Genomic DNA, 23,280 nt, shown 5'->3' on the forward strand with positions numbered 1-23,280 from the left:
AAAGAGAAAAAGGAGAAGAAAAAAAAAAAGCACACACCACAGACAAACCGAAAAAACCCCACCACCACCAAGGCTTTAGCATGGTATAACTACAGCAAGTTCAAAAGAATCAGCTCTTATTGCAAGTGTGGGCTTATTCCTAATATTCATTCAGCCCCACATGTTCTAAACCCTACCACAGAACCATAGAAAAGTTTAGGGTTGAAAAGACTTCTGTGATAATTTATTTCAACCATTAACCTAGCACTACCATTAAAATATATCCCTAGGTGTTACATCTACACATCTTTTAAGTATCTTGACAGATAGAGAGAGACTCAACTAGTTTCCAGGTCAGCCTGTTCCAATGCTAGACAATCCTTTTTGTGAAGAAATTTTCCCCAATATATAGTCTAAACCTCCCCAGACACAACTTGAGGCCATTTCCTCTTCTTCTATCACTCATTACTTGTGAGGAAAGACTGACATCCACCTCACTACAACCTCCTTTCAGGTGGTTGTGGGAAGCAATAAGGGCTCCCCTCATCATCCTTTTCTCCAGGCTACGCCACCCCAGCCGCCTCAGCTGCTCCTCACAGGACTTGTGCTCTAGACGCTTCACCAGCTTCACTGCCCTTCTCTGGACATGCTCCAGAAACTCAGTGTTTTTCTTGTAGTGAGAAAACTGGACTCGAGGTGCAGCCTCACCATTGCCAAGTAAAAAGGGACAATCACTGCCCTGGCCCCGCTGGCCACAATATTCCTAATACAAACTAGGATGTCATTGGCCCTCTTTCCCAACTGGGCATACACTGGCTCATGTTCAGCCATGGGTGACAAACATGCCCAGGTCTTTTTCCACTGGGCAGGTTCCCAGCCACTCTGGCCCCAGCCTGTAGCACCTCCTGGGGCTGTTGTGACCCAGGGGCAGGACCCAGCACTTGGTGAACATGGGTCTTTTCAGGATCAGAGAAGGAGACCTGTTTACCCAGGACACAGAGAAGGCCAAGGCACTCTACAACTTTTTTACCATAATCTTCACCAGCAAGTATTCCAGCCACACCACCCACATGCAGAAGGTGAAATGAGGGAAATGGGGGAATGAAGTACCATCCACTGTAGGAGAAGACTGGGCTGGAGACCATTTAAGGAACCTGAAGTTGCAAAGTTTGTGGGACCAGAGGAGATACATCTATGGGTCCTGAGGAAACTGGATGAAGAAGTGGCTATGCCACAATGCATCATATTTGAGAAGTCTTGACATTGCAGTGAAGTTCCCACTGACTGGAAAAGGAGAAACATAATACCCATTTTTAAAAAGGAAAATAAGGAAGACCTATGAAACTACTGGCCAGTCAGTCTCATCTCAGTGCCTGGCAAGACAATTTCCTTTTGGAAACTATGCTAAGTCACATGAAAAATGAGGAGGTTACTGAGCCAACATGGCTTTACAAGGCAAATCATTCCTGACAAATTTGGTGGCCTTCTATGATGGTGTTGTGGCACTGGTGGACAAAAGAAGAGCAACAAATTCATCTACCTGAACAGTAAAAAGCATTTGACACTGTTCCGCATGTCAACCTTATTTCTAAACTGGGGAGACACGGACTTGACAGATGGACTACTCAGTGGATAAAAAGTCAGCTGAATGATCACACCTGAAGGGTTATAGTTAATGGCTTCATATCCAATTGGTGATTCTTCAGGGGTCTGTATTGGGACCAGCACTTTTTAACATCTTTGTTGCAACAACGATAGTGAGATTCAGTGCACCCTCAGCAGGTTTGCCAATGACACAAAGCTGTTTGGTGAGGTCAACATGCTGGAGGGCAGGGATGCCATCCAGAAGGACCTTGACAGGATTGAGAGATGGGCCTGTGTGAACCTTGGGAAGTTCAACAAGGCCAAGTGCAAGGTGCTGCACCTCGATCAGGGAAATCCCAAGCACAAGTACAGGCTAGGCAGAGAATAGATGAAGAGCACCCCTGGGAAGAAGGACTTGAGGGTGTTTGTTGACAAGAAGCTCAGCATGGGCCAACAGTGTGTGCTCACATCCCAGAAAGCCATCCTGGGCAGTGTTAAAAGAGGCATGACAAGCAAACTGAGAATGGTGATTCTGCCCCTCTACAGTGCTATTGTGAGACCCCTCCTGGAGTACTATGTCCAGCTCTGGGACTCCCAACACAAGGAAGACATTACCTGCTGGAACAACTCCAGAAGAGAGATACTAATTTGATCACACAGCTGGAACACCTCTCCTAATTAGAAAGGTTGAGAGAGTTGGGGCTATTCAGCCTGGAGAAGAAAAGGCTTTGGGGAGAATTTTAGAAGCTTTCCAGTACCTAGAGAGGGTTTACAAGAAAGGTGGAGAGGAACTTTTCACAAGAGCATGTAGTGACAGGACAAGAGGGAATGACCTCAAGCTGAAGGACAGTATGTTTAAATTCGATCATAGGAAGAAATTCTTTACTGTGAGGATGGGAAGGAAACTGAAACCGGTTGCCCAGAGAGGTTGTGAACTCTTTGTCCCTGGAAATGTTCAGGACCAGGCTGGATGGGCCTTTGAATAAGCTGGTCTAGTGGAAGATGTCCCTACCCATTGCAGAAATGTTCGAACTACATTATCTTTAAGGTCTCTTCCAACAAGAACCCTTCTCTATGATTCTAACATCATACAACTGGCCTTGGTCCCTTGATTCAGCCTGTTCAGATTCCTCTACAGACCTTTACAACTCTTTAGCAGATGAGTACTTCTGCCCAGCTTGGTGTCACCTGCAAGCTGACTGAGGGGTCACTCAATCCCTTTGTCCAGATGAACAGTAAATTAAGACATTAGACTAAACTGGCCCCAGTCCTGAGTCCTGGGGAACAGCTCTGGTGACCCACTGCATTCACCATTAGTCTCCAGGCCAGCCATCAAGTCAATTTTTACCCAGTAAAGATTACACCAGTCCAAACTATGTGCAACCACCTTTTTCCAAAAGAATGTTATGGGAAAGAGTGTCAAAGACTTTACTAAAGTCCTGGTAGACCACATCCACAACCTTTCCCTCATCCACAAGCTGGGTCACCCTGTCATAGAAGGAGATCATGTTGATCAAGAAGGACCTGTCTTTCACAAACCCCTGATGGCTCGGCCTGATCCTCTCATTGTTCTGCATGTGTCACGTGATGGCACTTAGGATGATCTGTTCCTTGATTTTACCTGTCATCGAATGAGGTAAGCCTGGCAAGCCTGCAGTTCCCTGCATCCTCCTTCTGGTTCTTCATGTAGATGGGCATCACATTTGCCAACCTCCTGCCAGCTGGCACCATCTCAATTAGCTGGATCTGCTTTCCTGTGTCTGTTCACACATGCCCTACACAGCCAGTAAAACTGTAGCATGTTTCACGGGAATGTGTCCCAGACTTGAAAAGCCTTCCATTGTCTAGATAAATAGAGGGAATAAAACTGGCCATTTTGGAGTTATCAGTTTCAGCTGAAGCTGTACTTAAGGATCATGGCAGAAGCTGAAGTAATAACAGTGATCACCTTGAATCCCTTAATCCTGCTGCTTTTTTCTTATGTAGACAGTTATTTCTGTACTACATCTCATTGTCCCCTGGTGCAGAAGTTTTCATTAGTTCTCATTTCCCTCTGTCTCTTTTCCACTGGTTTCATTTCTAGAGGGAGTTTATTCAAACACTTCAATTCCAGAAATCTCTGAAAGGGATACATACTGGTTCTTATTTTAACTAAATAAATTAGTAGAGTTCTACCTTAAATATAGATATTTTAGGTGTTTTACATCAAATTGTGTCTATTCATGCTTGTTAAGTACAGAGGCTTTGATTTATGTGTTCAAAAGTCCTGTCAAACTAAGTTCTCATCTATAGTATAGCTATTTTGGTCCAGATCCTCCTGCTCCAAACCTTGATAAAGTGCAAACTCCCTGGAGAAGAGGAAAGTAGAGAGGAGAAAAACTTTTATTACTGAAATAGTAAAACCAAAACTTAAGCATTTGGTTCCTTTCTGCTAAACTCTGGAAAGGAAAAGAGGATTTTGTGTGCAACACAGAATTTGAATATTTTGTCCTTTATCCCACTCTTCTAAATGCTGACAAAAATAATAATGGTTAAAATACTCCTTCAGCAAAAGGGTTATCTAACAATAACTTTGGTTCTGTGTGTATGTCTGTCAATATATTAATTGTACTCAAATTATATTATTGTGCAAATTTTTCATCACCTAGTGCACAAATAAAAACCAATCAGACACCATGTTTCTCTCATCAACTATCAAGAATTATATTAAAGCTGAGATTTGTAGAAAATATTTACACTGTGGTTATGTTAATCCCAATTACCTTTCAATGAGGAAGGAAAGCAAGGACATAAATTACTTCCAGTACATTTGTTTAGCCTCCTGAATTTGATATTTACAGACATATTACAACATGACAATATGGGGATGTTAATAGTTCTATTTTCCTCCTAGTAAATACTATTAAAATAGATCTGAGGCTAAGCTATGGAGATTCAAGAGTGGAATAAAAATATACACTATTTACTGATGCTAACACACTGTTATGAGGTGTTTTGCTCCCCAAACACCATTTATTTACAATAGAATAAAGTGCTTGAACAAGCCGTTAATCAGACCTATAGGAGTACATTTTCAGCAATACTTTGAGGTTAGACATCATACATACTCTTTTTTTATTATTCTCTCTTGCAGATAATGATCAAGAAAACAAGTGCAAAACCAAAATTCTGCTCACTACAAAATAATATAATTTCCTGTCATGCATTATTTAGAAATAGTAGTTCATTTTCTTTTGCAATTTTTGTCAACATATGCAGATCACGTATACAATAACATTTCTTACTGAGAGTTGGTTGTTGTCATTAATTGTGTTCAGCAATTCTGAATCATACTAGCATATTGGCAGGCAACTAGAGAGCTTGAAATAGGAATTTGCTGGCCAAAGTCTGAACAGGTTTCTGACCTACTGGTGATCTTTATAGACATATGGGAAAGATTCATTTCAGAATCTTGTCCTTCTCCAGCTATATTTTTACAGGTTAGGGGGCATTCCCTGAGTGAAAATCTCAGGGACTTGGGACTGGAGTGCCTTCATGTCAATTGTACTGTGATACGAAATACAAGTAATGAAACAGTACAAGAGCACCGCTACTCTAAACAATGTAAAAGACAGTTTTGAATTAAGACCAGGAGAAAAAACTGTATGTACTCTGTGGATAAAAAAGCTGATGTATTTGATGAAACTTTAAAGTCCATTTTCAACACTGTGCATTCTCTACTCTGAAATTCTTTATTGCTGGTGGTTTATTCTAAAGATTCATAGTTGCTAGTCTGGCATTCTGTTATGAAGAAGGGTCATTAAAGAATTATTTGGGGGGAATAAACTGCCTTTTCAGTGAAGTAAGGAGATTTGAAAGGAAGTCAGAATGTATTTTAATGTTTGCTATTGAATGTGTTATGTAGTACATAATATATAAAAATACACTTGGTGTTCTGTATGAAGAGAAAGGCATTGGGATCCTAAACTGTTGCATAAAAATGAGAAATTATATTAAGGACAAGGGTAAAGAAGACAGAGCAGTGCTCTCTTCACAAGTAACTGTTTTTGTAGGTGGATGCAGAGGTTTATGTATTAATACAATTTATGGCAAGCAGGGTCTGTAAATGTCAACAATATTATCTTTGTTTCTTCGTGCTTCTTCAGGAACCTGCAGCCATCTAATAATGCTCTCTAAATCGTTTCATCTTCCTGAGAGCTCTCTTGTTGCAGCTTTGATCTGTCAAGACAATTAGTGATCTGGGACCTAGTTCAAATTTTAGCTGTATGTTTTTACCATGTGATGAGCTGCTGTTTGCCACTGAAACACCAAGCTAGCACTCATTGTAGTGTTCAAGCAAACTGAATAATTTTACATTTTACACTCCACAAAGTAGAATTTAATTTGAAGCAAGGTTTCTTCAGTTCTGATTGTGCATAAAAAACTAATATGCGTAAAATTACCATGGAGGAATTTCTGTGAGGCAATGTTAATGAATAATTATTTGAATTCTTTTAACATACTTTATTTAGCCATAGAATTCCTCATTGATGACCAAAGAATTGCACAACTGTATCCATGTTTCATATTAGATTTTTTTTTTTTGGTGGTGGTGGTAGAGGTGGTGTTTTATGAATGAATAATTATATATTTGGTCTTTTTTGACTGTACAAAATATAAGTTTCTGACTCATTTAAGTTCTTGCTCTCCAGGGCATGAATTAACTACTTTTACAGAGAAATTAAGGCTTAAGGAACACAAGTGGTGCTAGAGAAAGTTGAGTTGGTTTTTTAAATATTTCTTTTAAATATTTGGTAAATTTTGTAAAAATAAATGCAAATTGGCACATCTTCATGCATAGGTGAGAGGTTTTTCATATTTTTATAAAATGTTAATTCTAACTAAAATAATTGAGAGAGGTAACTTTTTCTCCTGGTATTTCCATGGACATTTAAAGTAAATCTTAAACAAAATTTCTCACAAAGCTCATAAATTCTCTGTGTTTTAAACAACCATTGCTTCATCTCATGCATACTTTGTGAGCTAGAACAAAAATATTTGTTGCAATTTTTATAGGGAAGTGGGGGTTAGTGCCTAGAACAGCTTCTTAGTAAAAATTGCTATAGGTTTGCTATGAATAAGCTGGCAGCTTTGACAAGATACCTTCATAGACTGATCTGCACATAAGAAAAATCTCACATTTAATAAAGGACAGCCAGATAAAAAAAGGTCAGACATATCAATTATTAGACTTTACTACACTAAGATTTACTTACTTACAAAGAGGGTAAGACAGATGATTTTCTCTCTTTCTTTCTTTTTTCCCCAGATATCAAATATAATAAATACTTAGCAATACAAGGCATTGAAGATTACCCCACTCTTTCTTTTCTGCGTGTCCAAAACTACTTGCAAAAAAATATTTGCAAATTAGTCTCCTCTACCTCTGAGGCAATCTTAAGAGATTGCACAAGGACTAAAATTCCAAATCACTGCACAGCCCCCAGCACAGAGGATAAAATATGTTGTGATTATGGTTCAAGTAGTTGGCTCTTGCATGCTGAAGGCCCACCTTTTAATTGCTGCTTTAAAGGATGCAAAAAGGAATTAGTAATGAAATAGCAAACTAGTCTAGCATGTAACGCTGTGGCCTGTACATAATAATGAGTATAGCAGCTGGCAGACAGTGCACATGACTTTAGAAATTAAAATATTTTGGCCTTCCTGTTTGGTCTGCTGTAGAACAAACACTGAAGAACAAAACTTCAGTGCAAAAGGAATTATTCAATGCTTAAACACAAACTTACATAAGCAATTAAACCCAGACACACTACATACCCATACACACATAGTTCACTATTTTGCATTGATGCTGTTTCTTCAGTAAACTTATTTACCAGAGTATCCTTTCCTTTGCATAATGAAAGATGTACCATTATTGTATTCCTTATCAAATGCATGAGCTGTTAACTTGAATTTTAACTCAGGAACACTTTCTTAGGCATAAATATTTTCATTCTGGTTTATATCATTTACCCTCCAAGATATAAATGTCTAAAAAAATCTTCTTTTTCCTTTACAAAATATTGGTTTGCAATAAGAGTTTAACGGATATAGATTCACTCATTGCTTATAAAACTTATTTGTCATAGCATAGAAGAAGTAATTAAAGAACTAGCTGAAAAATTTGAGAAAAAAATGGGTGCAAAATTATAGTACTAGTTGAATACATTTGCTTAGAAATTTGCTTCAGAGTCACAATACTATTTTTAAATGTTTACTCTAAAAATACTTTGGTGCACTGTGATGCTAATAGAAGAAAAAGACAAATTTTCAGGGTAAAACAACATTTAAAAGGAAAAGGAAAAAAACCTGCAGATGATAAATAATTGTAAAAAAAAAGAAACAATTTAACATTCTTTCCTATTACAAAATACGTTGAATGGCAATAGTAAGGTTCATAAGACAACATCAATGCATTTTCCCCCTCTAGGACTGCTGCATTATGAAAACAAGAACATCTTTAACCAAGAGATTTGGATTTAATGTAGAAGGGTTCTGGGTCCATTTCAGTTATTGGTGTCCTTAGTTACTTGTGTTGGTGACAGGTGTGGAATCATCTGAAGGTACTTCTGCTTCACATAAAGTTGTTCTGTTTGTACACGTGTTATTACAGACATTATGCAGAGACAATACATCCCATAGCCAATCTAGATGGTAAAAATAAAATTATAAAATCTATAATAAAGATTCAAACTATAAGATAGTTCAGGTTGGAAGGGACCCTTAAAGGAACCTATTTCCAAGGTTCCTGCTGTGGATAGGGACATCTTTCACTAGATTAGGTTGCTCAATTCCCCATCCCACCCTGTCTTGAACACTTCCAGTGATTGGTTAGCCACAACTCTGGGCAAGTCTCTTGCCACCCCCACTATAATAAATTTCTTCCTTATTGAATCTAAAACCATCCTTTTCCAGTTTAAAGATGTTGCTTTTTCCTCTCACTACAAGCCTTGGTAAAAAGTGCTCTCCCAGCCCTCCACACCCATCTTTCTTAGAATCAAAGAATAAGAAAGATTGGAAAAGACCTCCAAGATCATTGAGTCCAATCTTTGACCGATCACTACCTTGTCAAGACCATAGCACTAGGTGTCATGTCCAGCTGTTTCTTGAACACCTCCAGAGGTGACCACCTCCCTAGGTAGCCTGGTGCATTGCTTGATAACCCTTTTGACAAAGAAATTTTTCCTAATATCCAATAGAAACCTCCCCTAGTGCAACTTGAGGCCATTTCCTCTCATCCTTGCTGCCTTAAAGAAGTGACCATACCCCATCTTCCTACAACTTCCTTTCAGGTAACTGTAGAGAGTGAGAAGGTCTCATCTCAACCTCCTTTTCTCCAGGCTAATTATAAGCTCCAGTGCTTCTTCAGGCTAATTATAATTCTCCTGACCCTCTTATATGCTCCTTTAAGTATTGAAAGATCATAATAGGGTCTTCCCAGTGCCTTCTCTTCTGCAAGATTATTAACATTGTTTCAGCTTTTCTTCATAGAAGAGGCATTCTAGCCCTTTGATTATATTTGTGCCCCCAGAGCAGAGAAAAAGGGCAGAATCACCTCCTGCAACATGCTGGCCATGCTGCTTTTAATGAAGTCCAGAAAACAATTGGCTTTCTGGGCTGCAAATGCATATTGCTGGTTCATACCTAATTCTTTATCTGCTAATATGCCAATTTTATCTCTGCAGTGCTGATTATCTCCCAGTCTGTAACACTACTATTGATTGGCCTCACCCAGGTGCAGGACATTGAACTTAACTTTGTTGAAAGCCATGAAATTTATAATGGTCCATTTATTCAGTCTGCCAAAGTCTCTCTGGATGGCATCCCTTCCTTCCAGCATATCACTGCAGTGTTCATCTTGCTGTCTGTGGTGGGATGACCCGAGCTGGATGCCTACCAAATTGCTGTACTACTCCTTTTTTAGACAGGCAGAGGTAGTGAAAATAAAGTGGAAAAACCACTTCTGGGTCAAAATAAAGGAAGTTTAAAAAAGGAAAAGTAAAGGTCATGCATGAGGAACCAAAGAAAAAAGGAGATTTTATTTTCTACTTCCCATAAGCAATGACCAATCACTTCCTGAGAAGGTGGGCTTCAGCACACTTATTGACTGCTCTGGAAGCAAACAATGTAAATAGCAAACCCTGTACACACACTTACCCACCCCTACCACCTTTTTTTTATCTTACCTTTTATTGCTGAGCAGGCATCATATGGTTTGGAATATCACTTTGGTCACTTTGGGTCAGCTGTACTGGCTATGTCACCTCCAAAGATCCAGCCTAATGGAGGTTAGGAGTGGGAGAATGTTGGAGAGACATTGCTGAAGCTGTGCTACACTACTCAGCAATAGTCAAAACACTGGTGTATTATCAACACCTTTGTAGCTACTGTTACAAAGCACAGTGATTTGAGGGCTGCTATGAGGAAAATTAAGTTCATTTTAGCTGGACCCAATACCGTGCCATCTGCAAATTTGCTGAGGATGCACTACATTTCTCTGTGCATTTCATTAATAAAGATGTTGAACTGTACTGGCCCCGGTAGAGACTCGTGACAAATTTCCCTTGTTACTGATCTCCATTGGAACATTGAGCTGTTAATTGCAGCTCCTCACATGCAAGCATTCAGGCAATCCTTCTCCCATCCTATAGTGCACCCATCTCCAGTAAAGCCATATATTTCCAATTTAGCAGCAAGAATATTGGGGAGAACCATATCAAAGACCATATGGAAGTCATAATAAATTCCATCAGGTCCTTTTCTCATCCTTATCCAGAGCAGACACACCACTATAGAGGGCCTTAAATTAACCAGGCACCATTTGCCTTTGGGGAAGCCATTTTCCTCTCTTCCATATGCCTTGAGGTAGATGCCCGGAGGACCTGTTCCATGAGTTTACTAGGCCTGAGGTAAGACTAGCTGATTGGCATCTTTCAGGAAACATCCACCCTAAGACTGCCTTTGTTGGTTTGGCCTCTAATTTTCATCCATACGCTCTAGATCTGCGCTGGGCTGTTTTTCAGTGGCAAGAGGTTTTTCCCGTATAGGTTTCTCAGTCGTAGAGGGCAACCCCCTAATCTTTCTATCCTTGTCCATAATGGACAGAGGCCAGCCTCTCCAAGCTCTCTGTCCTGAACATATTAGTCATTGATTGAAGTGCTCCAATAATGTGATTCACCCCACCAAGGCTCAGTGACAGCAATCAGGTCATAGCTTTCCAGATACACCAGGTGATGCACCCATGTGACATTTTGCAATGTACTGGAACCCTGCAGGTCATTTCAAAGAAGGTAAAAGGGCAACAAAACTGTTCTAAAACTAACGAGATCCCATTTTCAAGATTTGTATTAGCTTCATCAGTGACACCTGACACATTCAAAAAGAATTTGGGTACCCCTTTCATCTGAGGTCATTAGTGCTTCTTGTTCAACAGCAACAATGTAATGGTGGACCTAGACAAGGCAGCTCTGGAAGAGCCAGGTCACAGGATTAGCCATGGGATTTCAGAAATACTTGTTAGTATCTACATTTCTGTAGTTTACATCCATATTGAATGTTCTATTTGCCACTTTCATGGAAGAAGCTGGTGAAGTGTCATGAAAGCGTGGTTAGGCCACTTAAAAAATCACTATCAATAGTGTTGGCCAAAAGCAGGTTTTAATATTAAATTGTGAAAGTGCAACTTTAACAGAGTTTGATCTCAAAGTTCACTCAATTACTTGCTACAGATTTGGGGTTATTACCAGCCAGAAATTAAACTTCCAAGGAGTCAATTCCATTCCCCCAATCCCCTCCAGTAAGAGAGGGACAAAGAGACTGTGGGTTGAGACAACAATTCACTGAAAGCACGCAGCAATGGAACAAGAAACACGCAGTAACAGCAGCAATATTAATAACAAAAGTATACAAAAAGAGAAAGAGATGTACACCATCTTGACTTAGTTCCGTGTGGCCACCTAGACAAAGACAAGTTGGCAGACACTCCCCATGGGTCACATGACATGGACCCCAATATAAAGACATGATGGTGGCCATTCCTGTGCCCAGCAGGAATTTTGTCCCATTCCCGGGACAAAAACATGATGTTGGGCACTCCCACAGCTAGCTTTTCCCAACCCCAAGCCTGGGACAACAAAAAAACAATGACGGACAGACCCTCAAGAGCTAGATTGTCCTTGTTGCACTGTGCTGCCCATTTCCGGACCAATCCACTCCACTGAAGCGCAGGCTCAGCTAGGATTTGCTGCAATTATAACACTGATTTTATTATAGATTCACAATAGCAACATTCATACCATAATCCATTCACATGCACTCACAGAGGCAAAAAGATGTATACATTTATATCTATTTATGTAAAGATACCGATCAAAAATTCCCCTTAGGTTCAGTGAAAAAGTCGCATAAAATCCCATAGCGTTTCTCAACATGGGTTACACCTCAAGGAGTATGCGGGGGGGGGGGGGAGGGAGGGGGAGGAGTGGGTAGCAGTCTAGGACTCATCATCAGCGAAAGATAGTGAAAGAAAATCTTTTGAGTATTGAAAACTTGCGCGTTGGTGAGCTCCAAAGGGCATCCCACTCAGAGGGATGTGCTAGTACAGCCTGCTGCAATTCAGGAGAGCTCAGAGGATCTCACTTAGGACCCCTGTTGTGAGATGCTTGGCTTTAGTCACCACTAAGATTCCATCCTGGCTATAACCCAAGTCAGTAACTACTGGATTTTTTTTCCAAAAAGTCCAATAGCTATGGTATTGTTCCACTTGGGCTACAGTTCAGGTAAATGATTTGCCAAGGGTGACAAAGACAGCTGTTTATTCTTTTCTCCCCACCTTGGTTAGGCAACTGATATCTCTTTGAAGTCAGAATTATCCCCACCTTTACCATGCCAGAGCTCCTGCTGTGATCAAGGATTCTTCACTACCCAACTGGTATTGTAAAGGGGTGCTTCCTCACTCAGTTGGTTTGGTCAAGGCTTCTCAGGAGCTTCTGAGATCATAGAGCGAGACAGAGGTGGAGGGGGTGGAGGGTGCACCACCACATACGGGATTATGCCTGGCCTGTATCTTTGGCAGAAGGTCACAGTGTTGATGAATTTTCTTGGTTCTTTCCTTCTCTATTTGTTTCTTAATCAAAAGACCTGGAGACAATGACATGGAGTAGACACTATGTCTGTGGTGACTTTCTCCTCTTCTAAAGCCAGCAAAATTTTTCCTTTTCCTTTGCCTGTCAGCAAAGCTGTCTGAAAAGAAACCATTTCTTGCTTTACAGTACTTTCCTGCTACTGAAGCAATTTCTTCTTCATCACGTCCTTGCTCACTATTCAGAACAGTGAAATGCAACCCATTTTTCTTCCTGGACAACACAGCCACAAGCTTAAGAAAGTATGCACAGAAACAGATGCAGTAGTTCTATAAAAGAACAATGCAACAATGATCAGGAAGGCAATTTTTAGTCAATGGATTAACAAAGTGAAATGGCTATTTTTTACTATGGTTCTCATGCATGACATCAATAAGCAACAAGTTCAAATAGTAATTTACTATGACACTAAAAGTAGACAAAGAATAAAACTATAGAAGTGGCAGATTACCTTCCCTTGTATCTAAACCCCAGATGACAGAATCAGGGAACAATACTCAGACAAAATGTGAATTATTTTGAACAGGTTAAAAAGGTGGAGAAAGAGAGCAAAATTGAATAACTCAATAAAATAATTTGTGAATTTGTGAGATGCCAGGTTCTTGTTCTGATGCAACACAATAAACAATGTTGTTTCAGACTCATCTCTGCTGTCTGACACAAATGCATGGAGTATCCAAGCACCGTGGCACAGAGCTTACTGTAATTGCCTTTTTGCTTGCCCTTGGTCTTTTTCTTTATACCCACTGCCTGCTCAGGACCAGCTTATTATTTCTTTCCACACAAAACCTATAGTCCTTGAAGAAGTAAATCCATAGATTTATGGAGATGATCTGTCTAATATGCAGGTAATTCTGGTTTTCTCCTTTTTAGATAATACACAATATTCAGTAGGATAATGGCAACCTTGCAAAGAAAAACACAGTTCATATGGCAAGGACTGTCAGCAACCAGAAGCACAGTCAATCCCTTCTTTACAGCTGCTGTGCCAATTGCTGAAGGACACCTGGCACTAGTTGAGGATTCATGAGCCAGAGTGTTATGCTCCCTGCTCACATTCATGAGCCAGGCCATAAAGGGGTAGTTGAGATTTCCAGCCATTCCTAGCAACGTGGTTGTGCTACTTGCTTTACACAGCAATGCTACCTGACAATTTCTAGAGCCATGCTCTCTGGAAGACCACTTTTACCAGATAACAAGAATGATTAAATTCCTGCAATATTCCACAGTGGCTTATAGAACATGAAAGAGAAGCTGCTACCCTTTGGTGCAGAACCCTGAAATGTTGGCAAGATAGGGGGCATGCAACAAATAAGCACATATGTGCCCTGAGAAATCCTGTTGTGTGAGGCAATGCCTTGAGAGCTTGAGAACTAAAATGACACACAGGTGGCATGGATCACATGCAATAGCCCAGGCTGGGTGTATCTCCCAGACTGTGATATGTGCTGAGAGTTTGCCTTTACTGGAATGTGAGGTAAGGTAGTGGGCACATGAAAGCTTCTCACTTTTGTATTTTTACTGCCACTTTATTCTCCATATTCAGTAGAGTAATACTGGTTTTCTGGCTAATCAGAAATATGGGTAAGTTCCTGAACCCAGAATCATATCAAACGTTGAATGGGAGTCAGTTGTTCAACAGTTATAGCTGTGACTCTGCTAAGCAGCAGAACTGTGAATTCAGTTATCTGTGTGTTCGCTTTCTACAGGAGGAGATTGAATAACAGCAGACATTCCACAGTATGAAATACGTAGGATAAATATATTAAAAGTAAAGATTCTCAGTCTCTGTAACACAAAAGGTCAATCAAGAAATTAACCTATTACAAACTATCTCTCTGTGAGAGTTGTTTGGCTAAATTTTTACATTATACAGGAATCACTTATTACCATACTTAAAAATTAAACTGAAATATACAGAGTGGAAACACAGTTCTTAAAAGGAGGAGGAGGCTGAGACAAAGTTAATGCAGAACTGTGGCTACAATGATTGTCAAGAAAACACAGACCTGTTGTACAGGAATTTCCAGCTCTAAGATTTTGTGTTCTGTTTTCTTCTACAGCTTAGTTCCATGGACTAACATTAATTTTGAATGTATGGTTCTGCTAAATTTATTTCCCCTCCTCCTAAACTGCATTTTTTACTTTGTGGGTGCAGTGAATTATGTTTCTGCTTTGAAATAATGAGTCTGTCTTTCAAATATTATTGAACGGAGTGAGAGTGTGCTGAAGTTTTTAGTTTTCAAGGCATTTTTACGGCTCTCTTACTATCTCAATTAAGGTGAGTGATCTAAACTGAAATCTAGAGTAGAGCATATTCAAGTCTCTGAAGATCTAACTGCTATGTTCCAGTGGAACATTTTCTTTGCTTCTTTGTTAGCCGTCCTGAAGGCAAACCTCTTAGCCTAAACAGCTTGAACTTTCTCTGCACTCTTAATTGGCATCTTCTGGGATTGTTAAATATGGGTCTCTTCAATCTTCTGTCAGTTCAATCAGACCTTTGAAATTATATTTTCTTTCTCTAGCAATGGAGCCTGTAACATGTACCAACTTCTAGCATAGTTTCAACTTACTGCTTCATAGTAGCATGACCATTTCCACCATTTGATTTGGACAACAAAATTATGTATTAGAGGGATGTGCATTATGAAATAGCACATCAATTTAATGCCCCAGAAAACTTAGATTTCACAGTACCATGCCCTCAAAACAAAGTAAAGCAAACATTTGCAGAGGTAAAAGCTTGACAATGTTTCAACTGCTGCAGAAAACTGCTGAGCGTGTGGGAATTGAGTCCATATATAAATATTACATACCCCAAAACTCTATGTAAACATCAGAAAAAATGTGGCTTAATTTAAAAAAATCAAGGAGTTTCATGATAAAGAAGACACTCCCTAGCCCATGAACAGGACAGTTAGTTATGGACAATCTTACACATGTGTTTTCAAATATTTAGGGTGGGGTTTTGTTTTAGTTGTTGGTGGTTTTTTTGGTTGGCTTTTTTTTGGTCAGATTTTTTTTTTTAAGTCTGTCAGATCCTTCATGTTACTTAAACATAGTTTAAAGTATTTAATTTCCTTGGTGGTTTCCATAAAGTAAATCTTTCATGGAAGTCTCTACAAGTGTTGTATTATTTATCTGAAGCTAGTCTCCCAAACTGGTCTTTTGGATGCATATGCAACTAGGCATACTTCTTAAACCTGACTTTTATTAAAACACAATTCATTCCAATTCTCCTTTGTTCACTTCCTGCATAAATAATCATGTACATTAAAATAACCCCACCAAGTTCTGTACTATTGATAAAAAGCATGTATTAGGTATTTTCATGACATTGAGTTAGATGTTGGTAGAAAAATACCATGTTTTAGCCTTAATGACAACAGGAATTAGATTGTAATTAATAATTGTTTTATACAGCATATATATTTTAAATACATTGTTTTTAACTATGTCAGGATGATGTTCCCCAAATATTATTTGAATCAGATCTTGCTATAGCATGGATTACTGTTTAGGTAGATTTCATTCATGAAATTGAATGACCATTTTTGCACATAACTGCCGCTTGTTTTCTGGCAACTAAAAAAGGCCCACTAACTAAAGACATAGAAAATATATCTTCAAATACACACATATACAGATAGTATTCCACAGCTGAGCAAAGTATCCATTTTTTTCTTTTAGAGGAGTAGCAGTCTGCCTGCCCTAGTTCTCTGAATAGACTTGACTTCTTTTCTTTATACATAATTACATTTGACATTAAAAGTATAACTTCCCATGGGAGAATGAACTTCACATTTCAGCAGTCAGAGGAGACAGTATAAAATAAATATGATTAACACTTTAGGGAAAAACACAATCATATAAGCATTTTTTTCTCAGTCAGTCCTGAATACATTCTAATTAGCTTTGTTTTTTTCTGTAGGAATCACTCCTGATTACACAGTATCATAAATATTTTTTTTCTAGATTCAGTTTTGCACTAAGAAGTAGCTCTAGGAATTGCAAAGACTCATATATATTTTTTTATTTTGAAATGTTTGGTTTGGTTTTTCTTCTGGTTTTTTTTTTTTTTGCCACCTCCCAGCTGTTATCCCTCCTTTTAATGTGTTTTCTGTCACTCTTTTAACATTTAAGGACTCTGTCTTGTTATTTATTACAAGCATAATACATTAACAAAAAAAAAAAGAAAGAGAAATCAAGGTTGAAACATTAATTCTGAAAACTTTTCTATTTTTGTAATTCTCTTTTAGGGCAAACATAGCATGGGCACTAGAGGGGTACTAATATTTTTTAAAAATTTAAAATAGCATGAGATATAGCAATGCTGGAATTTTGGAGATGTTCTTCACAGACCTTTCTCAGCTGGTGTTTACTGATGGTAGTGTGATGTTGGTGACATCTCTTCATTTTTTCTTGGACAGCACCTATGGCTGGCTATTTAAGATCTGCACAAGGTCAACAAAATCCTCAGACGAGCAAGACAGAGGTTTCAGAGAGGTTTCCTTATTAAAAAGAAGGCCAAGACTCATGAGTCTTGAGTAAATCCCGACTGTGTGAGAGCTTGGGAGATCATAATATTAGACACTTCTGTTCATCAGTGCTTTCTCATTATTTTTTTCAATATGTCATTTTCTTAGTTACCTGGTTCCTGCTTCTTATTTCATTTCTCTCCTCTGGGTACATCTTACATCCAGATCTCTCTGCCAGAATCATTCATGACACCATCTCCCTTCTTTTCTACTAACTTTCAGTTCTAATTTCACTTTTTTCCCACCACTGTCTCACCCCTCTCAGGTCTATCTTTCATTTCTCTACGTTGTCACCCATGCAGCCTGGATACCAGATAAGAGACATCAAATTCTTTAATGAAGTCTCTTTTCTGCCCTTAATACTTATACCCAGGACCAAAGCAACCCCTACAAGTATAGACTGTAAGCGGCTTATTTGGCGAATTTGATTGCCAAGTTCTTTAATTTGGTTCTGATAATAGGTGAAGATTGATCTTTCAGATCCTTATAATTTACAAAACTTGCTTAATTATAGTCAAAGAGATGGTTCATCAAGAGATTGGTTCCCTTGACAATGTTTCACTGTTTCACTGAAAGACAGGCTAGATATAAGTGAACAGCAGTGGGTTTGGGGTTTTTTTCCTTTTTAAAACAAATTAGAAAAATGTGTATCTTAAAATGTTCTTTACAAAATTTTCCATGAAACACAGGGAATACTCAACTCCAAATAGTCAAAAGTTTGCCTATGTCTTTTAAATATCTGGTAAAAGAATCCAGCAATGGGGCATCTTATATAGTTTTAGGTTAAACTTGTTAAGATTCAGACTGCTTCCTAACCTTGGACAATGTATAAAGATGAAGGAAGATACCTACAACATTTTCTGTCTTTTGCAGACAGATACAACATGGACAGAAGGAAGGGTATAAATCAAAGAAGGAAATTCCACTACAAGTAGCTTCTCCAAAGCTGAAAAGACCATCTTTTTTAAGGATAGTAGTCAGACAAAGTTACATTGGAACTTCTTTTGTCCAGGGCATTCATTTCTGTTACCATAAAAGTGTATGTCATGGATATAGTCTAACCTGGAAGACTGTGTCTTGACCAATCTGACATTCTGAAAAATGTAAGAATATGAGACCAGGTCCTTTTCTCCTAAAGAGGTACCATACTTAGCAGTTTCAGCTTGCTTCAGGCATACTGCTTGGTCCTGCTCAGGAGGGCATTAAAGAAAGCAGACAGAAATCTGCAGAGCCAGGTAAGAATTTCACAAGCTTTTATTTTATAGGCTTGTTTAACCTTCTGAGTTTTGTCCCCTTTGTCTACCTCTCCCCGAGTGTAGTTGGTAACTTTATAATTACCTACACAGTTTTGAAACCAATGCTAAAGAAAAATCTATTGCCATTAATGATACAATCATTATTGATGATTTAGATATTGTGATATGGCTAATGCTGCAAATAGAATTGCATTTAATCAGCAAGTCAGAGCACAAAAGTTCAACTCCATGTCACAGATTTTAAGCTACATGAGTTCTGAGTGTGATTACTGTGGTATGAAATCCATATGCATTTATCTTGTTTCCATGGTATAAAAAGAGTAATGAGCAAAACTGAACAGAACACTTTTTTAGTAACGTATCAGTTATATAAAAATAAATGCTTACAGTTTCAGACTTGTATAAAAGCTTTTTAATGCCATTTCAGAAAAGGACTGGAACATGATGCATCAGCTTTACTAAAGGGGATGGATAAAAGATGAAATAAAGATGAGACTCACCAGAAAATAGCCTTCCTGACCTCATCTGGCTTCTTTCTTTCCCTGCAGAGCTGTATTTCCATGCTGTCCAGGATCATTGTTATAGCAAATTGACCAACTAGAGAAATCTTAAATATAAAAAATACTGAGGTACTCTTCTGCTCTTTATGTGTGGGATGCACATAATTTGTTTTCCTTATCCTACAATAGAAATATTTTTAAATGAGATTGTGGAGATAGATGCATAACTACATGGGACACAACATACCTTAAATTCTCAATTTTCTTGCATGATTCACGAGCTAAAAGCATGATGCTGCAGTGATTCATAGTCCTCTTTTGACAGCAGCAGTTAAAAATGCAAGTAAATATTTGCAAGCTTAGACTCAAGAAAATGCAAACCATTCTTATGTTAACATAGTAAAACATAATTATTATATTAAAATAGATAAAATATTTTTCCTGTCTTAGAACTGGGTCTTAGAACAGATATGTTGTAATATATTTTATAAAATGTGGTGAAGAGAAATGAGAAATTTACAGTGGAAACTAGTAAAAGAACAGAGTATTTTCCCATTCATCTGACACATAACAGCTGTGATTTTGACCATTTTCAATGTATTGTCAAGATCTTTTAGTTTTATTATTTATGTCATTAACAGGCATGAAAGAAGAAATTTTAATGATTTTTCTTCTTTCTGTATCATTCATCTTTCATAGTATAGTAAACTTTTAAAGCTGGGAAACTCAAGGATGTTTTGATCATGCACTACTGTAATGGCTTAAACCCAGTCAGACACTAAGCCCCACGCAGCTGCTCACTCACTCCCCCACCAGTGGGATCAGAGAGAGAATCAGAAGAGTAATAAAAGCTGGAAAACGTGGGTTGAGATAAAAACAGTTTAATAGGAAAAGCAAAAGCCATGCACACAAGCAAAGCAAAACAAGGAATTAATTTAGTGCTTCCCATGGGCAGGCAGGTGTTTGGCCATCTCCTGGAGAGCAGGCCCCCATCCTGCGTGGCAGTAACTTGAGAAGACAAATGCCATCACTGCAAATGTCCCCCCTTCCTCCTTCTTCCCTCCACTTTATATACTGAGCATGAAGCCACATGGTCTGAAATATCCCTTTGGTCAGTTGGGGTCACTTGTCCTGGCTGTGTCTCTTCACAAACTCACAGGCACCCCCAGTCCCCTTACCAGTGCAGCAGTATGAAAATTAGAAAAGACCTTGGCTCTGTGCAAGCCTTGCACAGCAATAACGAAAACATGTCTATACTATCAACCCTGTGTTCAGCACAAATCCAAAACAGAGCCTAATACCAGCCACTGTGAAGAAAATTTACTCTACCCCAGCCAAAACCAGCAAAACTACCAAAAGGAGACCATTGAATACTGTCCTTACCTACAAGATCATGGTGGTCTTAGTTTCAACAAGCAAAACCTACATTAATCATCTGGTATTTGTTTTAATTAATTACTGTTTGCTTCATCTTTTTTAACTCCCTGCAGAAATGCTATTTATGGTAAAACCTATCAGCATTTCTCAACTCTTCTCATTAGATCCTCCACATAGTTCTTTCCATTAGCAGGGAAGCACATACACTCCAACCTTCCTCTTCCTCATCAATACCTGTTTTGTCCAAACAGGAAGATTGTTCTGCATGTGTACTAAAGGTTCCCTAAAGCATGGGGCTTATTGTACATGTACATTGATGTCTCCTGATTATTTGTTCCTCACAACAAAAGAGTGCAGTTTGGCAGCTAGTTGCACAGAGAGAAAAAATATCAAGCAACCTGGTTTTAGCTGCTGTTTTTTTAGACACGCTCAAAAGAATCAAGGGAATAGATGAGTTGCTGTGATGGTGGTATCTGACAGCCAAATATGAATTTCCTGGGGACTGGAAAAGGATTTAGCTGTGCACCTCTGCTGTACAATGCACGATCAGTAAGGCCAGTATGACAAGAGATGAGCTGAAATGACCCTAGTGTAAGCACTGTCCAGAAGCAATTCACCTACTTCTCCTTATTTCTTAACCCCTTTAGGACATGGGGTAGGGGAGGGGAAGGGGACAGCCAGGGGAGTGGTGGTGGATGGAATCTTTAGGCAGAGGAACCCAGCTGAATAAATTGCATCTGCAAGCTGCAGATCACTTAGGATGGCAGGTGAAGAATATCCTACAGCATGAAACCTTTTTGAGAGGTATGCTACATGGCTTCTCTTGGAGGATTTTGAAGGTCATACACAGCTATTCTTCTCAGCCACAATCCCATCTCATGAGCTAAGTTGTAGTGTCTGTCGTGGGACAGAAGTAGAGGCAAAATGCTCTTCTGCCGGACATTGTTTAGCCACATATCAAAAATTTGTCCCTGGCTCATCAGCACATTGTGGAAGCACCTGCTACCTGACCAGGCATTCATGCACAACTTGCCTAGGCATAACATTCACCATGTTACTGTGCAGGGCTGAGTGTTTGAAAGAAGGGTTGTGGAACCAGCACAAAAGTGAACAGCAAAAAGTGGGCTGAAAAAGTAATCCACTGTGCCTACTGCAGTGTAATTGTGAACTAATGTAAGTAGAGCAAGCTGCCAAATTCCACAGCTATGTATTTCCCCTCCCTGCAATTTAAAATAGATTTCTTAATGCTCACTAATCTGCTAAAATTGTAAATGCCAATAGATTATAGGCTGCATAATGGAAAAAAAAAGTTTATCTACTCTAGCAAAACTGGAAGGAAGTTTTCTAATTTTAGGTTGCTAATTTGATGTAATTGTTCTTCAAAAGGGAGGTGACATTTCCATTAGCTAATACAAAACACACCTAAGTTTCCCGGTCTGCAGATTCAATGACACACAGAGTTTATGCTAATTACCCTTGGGCACAGCAACAGTGTCACCAGATACCCCTGCAAGGTTTTTGAGCTAGTTCTTGAAGTGAAGAGATCCTGAGACACCTCAAAGGGAAAGGATGAAAGATGGGTTGGCAGTAAAAGTAGAGGGATACATCATGGATCCATTTCACTTTTTGATTTAAAACTTCAGAAAATTCAAGTATTTCTCAATTTTTAGCAATTATGAAATACAACTAAATCTTATCCCCCAAGTTCAAAAAATGTTGCTTCTGTGTGTGTACAACATACGGTGATATCCAGGCATATAGTGCACAGTTTTTAAAAAAGTGTGGGCTTAAAGTCAGACTCTTCTGTGGTATAAAAAGCCAGTGTTTTTATGAGACAATATTTCAGGACTTCAAGGACCAAGAAATATGTGTAATTTAATATAATTTGCAGTGCCTTCTACGTTCTCACAGTATCTCTGCCCAGTTTTCTCTGACATATGGATAACCTAAATATTCCAACCTAAGTATTATAAGTATTCCTCTATTTCAACTGCCAGGGTATCCTATAATTACTGTTTAATTGCCCTTTTTTTTCTGAGGTGATTTATATGGACAATTCAGATAAACTTCTATAAATAAAAGAAAAAAAAGTACTTCTACTTGCAGTTCTGCGTATCTGTTGTCCATAGAGAATATGGAAATGTGACACTGCATGAAAAAAAAGGCTGAACTATGTCACAGAGCTTTTGTTGAGAATCCCATCACTTCCAGTTTCTTCTCAGGCTCTGAAGGCCATACAGAGAAAATAATGTTTAAAACATCATCAAATTGCTTTCTTGATATAGCTGAAAGAGAAAAGGAATACATGCTAAAAAATGAATAGACTTATTTAATGTATCATTCCTGAAACTACCTATTCATGTAAAATACATGAATCCCAGAAGGCAATTCTATTCAGGGATACAAAGTAAAGTACTCCTCTGGGCAAGCCTCCCATTCAGAACAAGTTTTTATGTTTCTGCAGAGTTGTTTTGACATGTACACATACTGGTTGATCCTACATTCATTGGCATGACAACATACTTCTTAAGACCCCAAACATATAAAAGGAAATGGTCCATTAACAGGTTGATGATCACTGAGAAGAATGAGAACCTCAGGTACCAGTTCACCAGACGCATTCAGTAGGTTTACTTTCAATACCACACAGAAAAAAATAGAGATTGTAATTTCACAAGTTTCCTTCTCCTATTTTACTTTTCTTGATTTATTACTAAGATTGTACTTTACTTCTAAGCACAGATTCTTACGGATAAGCTCTTACAGTCAGAATAAGAATAGAAATAGTAAAAGCAAAAATATAGCGCTGAAAATATATCCCAAAATTTTAAAGTCTTTTAAACATACTAATATGAGCCAGCAG

The 23,280-nt window shown here is 38.6% G+C and overlaps 1 protein-coding gene and 1 long non-coding RNA gene across 51 annotated transcripts in view; one reads left to right on the plus strand and one right to left on the minus strand.

Moving 5' to 3' along the window:
- PTPRD (protein tyrosine phosphatase receptor type D) overlaps positions 1 to 23,280 on the plus strand; it is a 1,180,356-nt gene that overhangs the window by 738,340 nt on the left and 418,736 nt on the right. The gene's annotated exons all lie outside the window — the stretch shown is intronic.
- Positions 6,776 to 19,864, minus strand: LOC116438426. Its single transcript, XR_004237731.1, has 2 exons — positions 19,041 to 19,864; positions 6,776 to 13,015 (listed from the first exon to the last, which is right to left on the minus strand). It is a non-coding gene; the product is annotated as an uncharacterized LOC116438426 (long non-coding RNA).

This window comes from Corvus moneduloides, chromosome Z (assembly GCF_009650955.1).
Source record: "Corvus moneduloides isolate bCorMon1 chromosome Z, bCorMon1.pri, whole genome shotgun sequence".
Classification (NCBI taxonomy): domain Eukaryota; kingdom Metazoa; phylum Chordata; class Aves; order Passeriformes; family Corvidae; genus Corvus; species Corvus moneduloides.